At 34.9% G+C, this 5,818-nt stretch overlaps 1 pseudogene; it reads right to left on the bottom strand.

Moving 5' to 3' along the window:
• Positions 1 to 398: 398 nt before the first annotated feature.
• Positions 399 to 5,818, bottom strand: part of LOC132033083 (ATP synthase subunit beta, chloroplastic-like) — an 87,872-nt pseudogene continuing 82,452 nt past the window's right edge.

Below are 5,818 nucleotides of genomic sequence, written 5' to 3'. Positions count from 1 at the left end.
CCTAACGGGTATTCTCGCGTTCTTTTCCATCTTATGCATTATTGAGATTTTGGAACTTAAAATCTGTAGACTTCTCGCTACTTTAACTTTCTCAATTGCTATCTGAAGGAAATAAAAATACTCAAAGTAATAATATAAACACAAGCAAAAGACTCAATAATGGCTATATAAAAGAAATTTATTAAACTAGAGAGAAAAGGTAAGAGACTTTACTTAATAACTCAAAACTCTTGAATCTCACTACAATGAAAATATGTGACATAGCATCCCTATTTATAATACTAGAAACCAAAAATAGACTAGGACTAGAAAATCAATTCCAATATGAACTAGACAAATAAATCCTAACTAAATATGAATTAAATAAATACCAAATACCAATCCTAAACAACTTTGGATTAGTAATGTTGGTTTAATTCCAACATAGCCTCCCTTAAACCAAGATCTTCAACCTTGAGCGTGCCATTAACAATATCATATCTTGTAGAAGTCAACCACCTCAGACTCTCGAACAATTTCCTGAAGTACGTAGCATCAACAAACTTGCGAGTGCCATCTTTAGACAAATTTTCCGCTTCTTCAACAAGATTCAAAGTTAATTTGGCTTTGTCCATCTTCAAAATATCAAGAGCATATTTGTTCTTCTTTTTGTATCCTTTAATAACTCGTCTTGATTTAAAATCATCTGCTTCTTCACTTGATTTGTACTTGGTCTTGGGGTTAGACTTTTTGTTTGTTTGTTTGATAATTTGGGTGGTGACATATATGAGATTAGAAGAAAGATAAAGGTTAGGAAGAAGGCTCTAGCTCAAAGACATTATTACCAGTCCATGTTTTATTTGAGAAATACGAGACAAGTTATAGTTGAGGTGTGTTTAGTTAATTAAATGATCATAATTTAGACAGTTTACGTTGATAGTCCAGATAGAAAACTCGGAAGGAAGTGATATTTAAGGTGCGTTTTTGATAATTATTATATATTATGTTTATGTAAGAAATACTTATTTTAAGGTAATTTAATTTTGTTAAGATCATATAAAATGATATAATCAATCAAAAAACAACAACATATCCAATCTACTTCCGCAAGTGAGTTATGGGAAGGTTAGAAAGTACGCGTATTTTATCTCTATTTTTGTAGGGTAGAGAGGTTGTTTCTGATAGACTCTCGCCGAAAGAAAAAAATGAAGCATGGTATCAAAAAAAATATGACAACGCAGTAGCATGATAAGAAAAATTTGGATCTCATTCTTCAGAGATAGGATCAAAACTCTACTATTTTGTTTTTCGAATTAGCTCCACTCACACTAATATGATTGAAAAATTCTTGTTTTTTTCACTGCTGAGTGTAAAATGCAATGTGAAACCAGGAGTTGTAGTTTGTTAATATGTGTGTGTTTGAGTTATTAACTAGAAAATGGTGGTGGTGGGGGTACACCTTTCTTTTTTTTTTTTTTTCCGGAAAAGGGCCTAAAATATCCTGAACTATTAGATTTGGTGTAGAAATTGCCTCCATCCATTTTCGGGCCCTAAAATACCCTTATTTTTAAGGAAAATTACGTGTTATAGCTACTTTTAGTACATAATTAGTGATATTAACTACCTTTTGTTTTAATTACTAATAATAACTAAATACTTTTTGAATTTAACTAATATAGCTACACAAGAATTTTCGCCATCGGTGTACAAATACACCTAAAATTTAGCACCCCCCCAATCTCATATCCCCCTTTTAATGGTAACAATATTAATCACCTAATATACATTACCATTCTCTCTTCTTTTTCATAAATTTTTGACTTTCTCTATTCTCACTCACTACCCATTTTAGATTCATTTTTTTGCGCGGAGTGCCCTTCTTTTGGGGTGGTCTTTAAATTTTGCCCCTCATATTTGAAATTTTTAAAATTTGCCCCTTCGGCTAACACCCATAGGTTCCGTGTTCGAAACCCACGCGCAAATAAAATTTTAAAAAAAATTCGCAAGGCGTAGTTTATTTCGTTTATGCCGGACCCGACATACTTTTGTTAAGGAATTACCAAAGTTATGTTTGACTCGCATACTTATGCCTTGTGGGAGTACTTGGCATAAGTATACGGGTCCGGCATAACTTTGATAATTCCTTCACAAAGTTATGCTCTGTGTCCAAAGATAAAAGCTTGCCCATTAAAAGATGCCCCCACCGCATAACTTTGTGAAGGAATTATCAAAGTTATAAGGTTTGACCCGCATACTTATGCCAAGTCTGCCCATAAGGCATAAGTATTCAAGAAAAAGTCAGTTCTTCACATAATTTTTAACTACATGCCCATCCTAATTAAAATAAATAATCCAAACTTAACAATATTAACACATCCGCCACGATTGACAACCTCATCATGAATTGCATTTGCACCAGCATCCGTACCATTTCCACCCAAAGACAAGAGCATGTTTATTCCCGTCAAGAAGTAAATCTTAGATAAAGCCAAAGACAATAATTCGGTGTAAGTAAGCTAGCTATAGATGGTCACCAAGCACCCGAATGCTATCCACAATGTCGAAACTTTAGGTCCTCCACGTGATACACCTAGCAAGCTTCCACAAGAATGATGAATATTTTGAACCACTTTCGGGATAACCGGGTAACAAAACATGCTATGACTTATCACTCAAATATTTATTTTCAAAGTAGGACCCTAAGATAACTTTGATAATTCCTTCACAAAGTTATGCCGGTGGGGGCATACTTTTAATGGGCAAACTTATAACTTTGTGAAGGAATTATCAAAGTTATGCTGGACCCGGTATACTTATGCCAAGTCTGCCCACAAGGCATAAGTATACGGTCCAAGATAACTTTGGTAATTCCTTCACAAGTGTATGCCGTTGGCGGCATAGCGAAATTTAAACCGCCTTGCGAATTTTTTTTTTTTTAAAATTTTGACTCGTGGGTTCGAACCCCGGAACCTATGGGTGTTAGCCGAAGGGAAAATTTAAACATTTCAAATATGAGGGGCAAAATTTAAAGACCACCCCAAAAGAAGGGCAATTCTGCGAATTGCCCTTTTAGATTTTTCATTTCTCAAATCCATAAAAAATTCTCTCTCCTTCTATCAACCACCACCACCATGGGTGGCGGCCGCCCTCTCTCAATTTTTTTTTTTTTTTTTGGTTTCCATGATTTCAAGCTTTGTGGACAAATTAAACATAAGAAGGCAATAAATCTTTCCATTTTCTTTTTTATGTGAATGATGTTCCAAGTAGAATGATCATTCATTATGGTTGTGGGCTTATCTCCCATTGTGGGTAAGTTATAGCTGTAAATGCCAAGACTTTTGGGCCGTGGACTAGTGCTCATAAATTTGGACCGAGTTGCATTTGATCTGTGGCTAGGGTTTTTTTGGTGGTCTAGGGTTTTTTAAGGTTTTGAGAAGATAAAAAATATATGTATTTGTGTATGTTTTATGATATAGCTACCAATTGTTGTGGTTGGTGGTGTATTTTATGTAAGTTTATCTATATATTTTTGTGTATTTTGTTCAAATTAATTCCACCCAGTACCATCTAGTTTCAAATACATGAGTGATGAAAATACATTGTAAGTTTTCTATATATTTGTGTATTTTGTTCAAATTAATCCATCAAATACATGTGTGATGCAAATTGTTACTCACACAAATACATGAGATTTAATATAAAAATACATGGGGTTTGATTGATAACTTCAAATATATTGGTTATGCTATCAAATACATGTGTAAATCAAAACGAAATCAATAGGCAAAATACATCAAATGACCCCTGAACTATACTCGAAATGTCGAATTCAAACTCAAACTATACAGACGACCTATTACACACCTGAATATCTAAAAAGTGAATTTAATACCACCCTACAAGCTGACGAGACACAAAATAAAAAAATAATTAATAAGTGGCGCGTTTTTTATAAAAAATTATTTTTTTTATTCCATTTTTTCTTAAAATAAATGTTTTTGTACCCCCCCCACCCCCTAGGCCGCCCCGCCCTATTATCACTCCAAACCCGCCCCACTCTCTCTTTCTTCTTCTTTCATCCCCGCACCCTTCACCCCCCGCTCCTTTTTTTTTTTTTTTTTTTTTTTTTTTTTTTTTTTTTTTTTTTACACTCTCTCTCCTCCCTTCACGCTCGCTCCACCCATCCCCCCACCACGCCGCCGCCCCGCCCCGTCCCTCCATCTTCACGTTAAACCACCCCCACCCCCCCCAAACCCCTCTCTTTCTTCACCATACCTTCCATCACAAATAATCACATTGCCACCATCAATTTCACCATCCTCACCTGACCCACCATCAAAAATTAAAACCCAGCACCATTAATATAAATATCTCAATCAATTTTTGTTGATTAGGATAGTAATACAAAAAAAAAAAAAAGAACATGAATCTCGATGGTGGTGATGGCATCTTTGTTTATAGCTAGTAAATTTGATGGTGGTGATGGAATTGACGAGGGAGCGGTGCGGGGGTGGGGGGGGGGGAAGGGAGGGGCCAAAGAAAGAAGAACATCACTCGGTGGGGGGGGGCAAGAAAAAGAATAAAAGACATTGATTAGTTTGCCGCACGAAAAGCGTAGCAAATTGAATTTTTGGACGGGGTGATGTAATTTTATGGAGAATTTAGTTGCGTATCTTGAATTTATGGTGATTGTTTGCAATTTCTTATAGTGGCGTAGTTGTGAAGCGATTAACTCGCTGATTTGGTTGTGGGTGGTGAAATTTGTGGTTAATTTTTTATTTGGCGGGGCGCGGGTTCGATGGTTGGTTTGACGGCGGTGATGGACATGGTGGTGGTGAAATTGATTGTGGTGGTAGTGGCGGATATGGTGGTGGTGAAATGGGTGGTGACAAATTTGGTGGTGGCGGACATGGTTGTGGTGAAATTGGTGGTATGGATATGGTTGTGGTGAAATCGTGCGGGGGTGGTCGGCGTTTTGTAATGAGTATAGAAGAAAAGGAAAAAGAAAATAGTGCAAATTAAAAAGAAAAAAGAAAAGTACTGAAAATAATAAAATTTATTTTATTTTCAGGTGGTGTCGACGTGGCACGCGTGTGTGGAACACCACACGCTGTGAAAGTGGTATAATACCTTGCACGGTGGTCTTAAATATACTTTTAGATGTTGTGTGTGTAATAGGTCGTAGTGTATAGTTTGAAAGAATTCGACATTTTGGATGTAGTTTAAGTGTCATTTGATGTATTTTGCCAAATCAATATTGAAAACTTCAAATACATTACCGCTAAAATACATGGGTGATGCAAATTGTTACTCACACAAATACATGATTTAATATAAAATATACATGGGGTTTGATTGGAAACTTCAAATACATTGGTTATGCTATCAAATACATGGGTAAATCAAGAACCAAATCAATATTGAAAACTTGAAATATATTGGCTGTTGAATGTTTTTAATTTTTGAATTTTTGATTTTTTATGTTTGAATGTTGAAGATTGGATGGTGGAATAGAAAATGGTTATGGATAGGTAATCTAAAATTTAATTTTATGGAAGGGTATGGTAAAAAATATCAATTAATAGCTAATTAATTGATCCCATTGTTATGGCCTTAAATCAAGGGATATGTTTTATTTTTTACTGTGTTACTATGTATTTATAAGCATCAAATACATTCAAAAAAATACCTTAATTTAGAAAAACATAGCTACAAATGGTAATTTTTAAAAGGTAGCTATAAATGATAGGACACTACCAAAAGGTAGTCATTTTGTTAATTTTACCTATTTTTAACAGACCCATTTCAAAACCCAATTAACATTTCAAAATCTCATTAA

Source organism: Lycium ferocissimum, chromosome 10 (assembly GCF_029784015.1).
Source record: "Lycium ferocissimum isolate CSIRO_LF1 chromosome 10, AGI_CSIRO_Lferr_CH_V1, whole genome shotgun sequence".
NCBI classification, from domain to species: domain Eukaryota; kingdom Viridiplantae; phylum Streptophyta; class Magnoliopsida; order Solanales; family Solanaceae; genus Lycium; species Lycium ferocissimum.
Note: the sequence above shows the minus strand (reverse complement) of the source record. Positions and strands in the feature narration are given on the sequence as shown.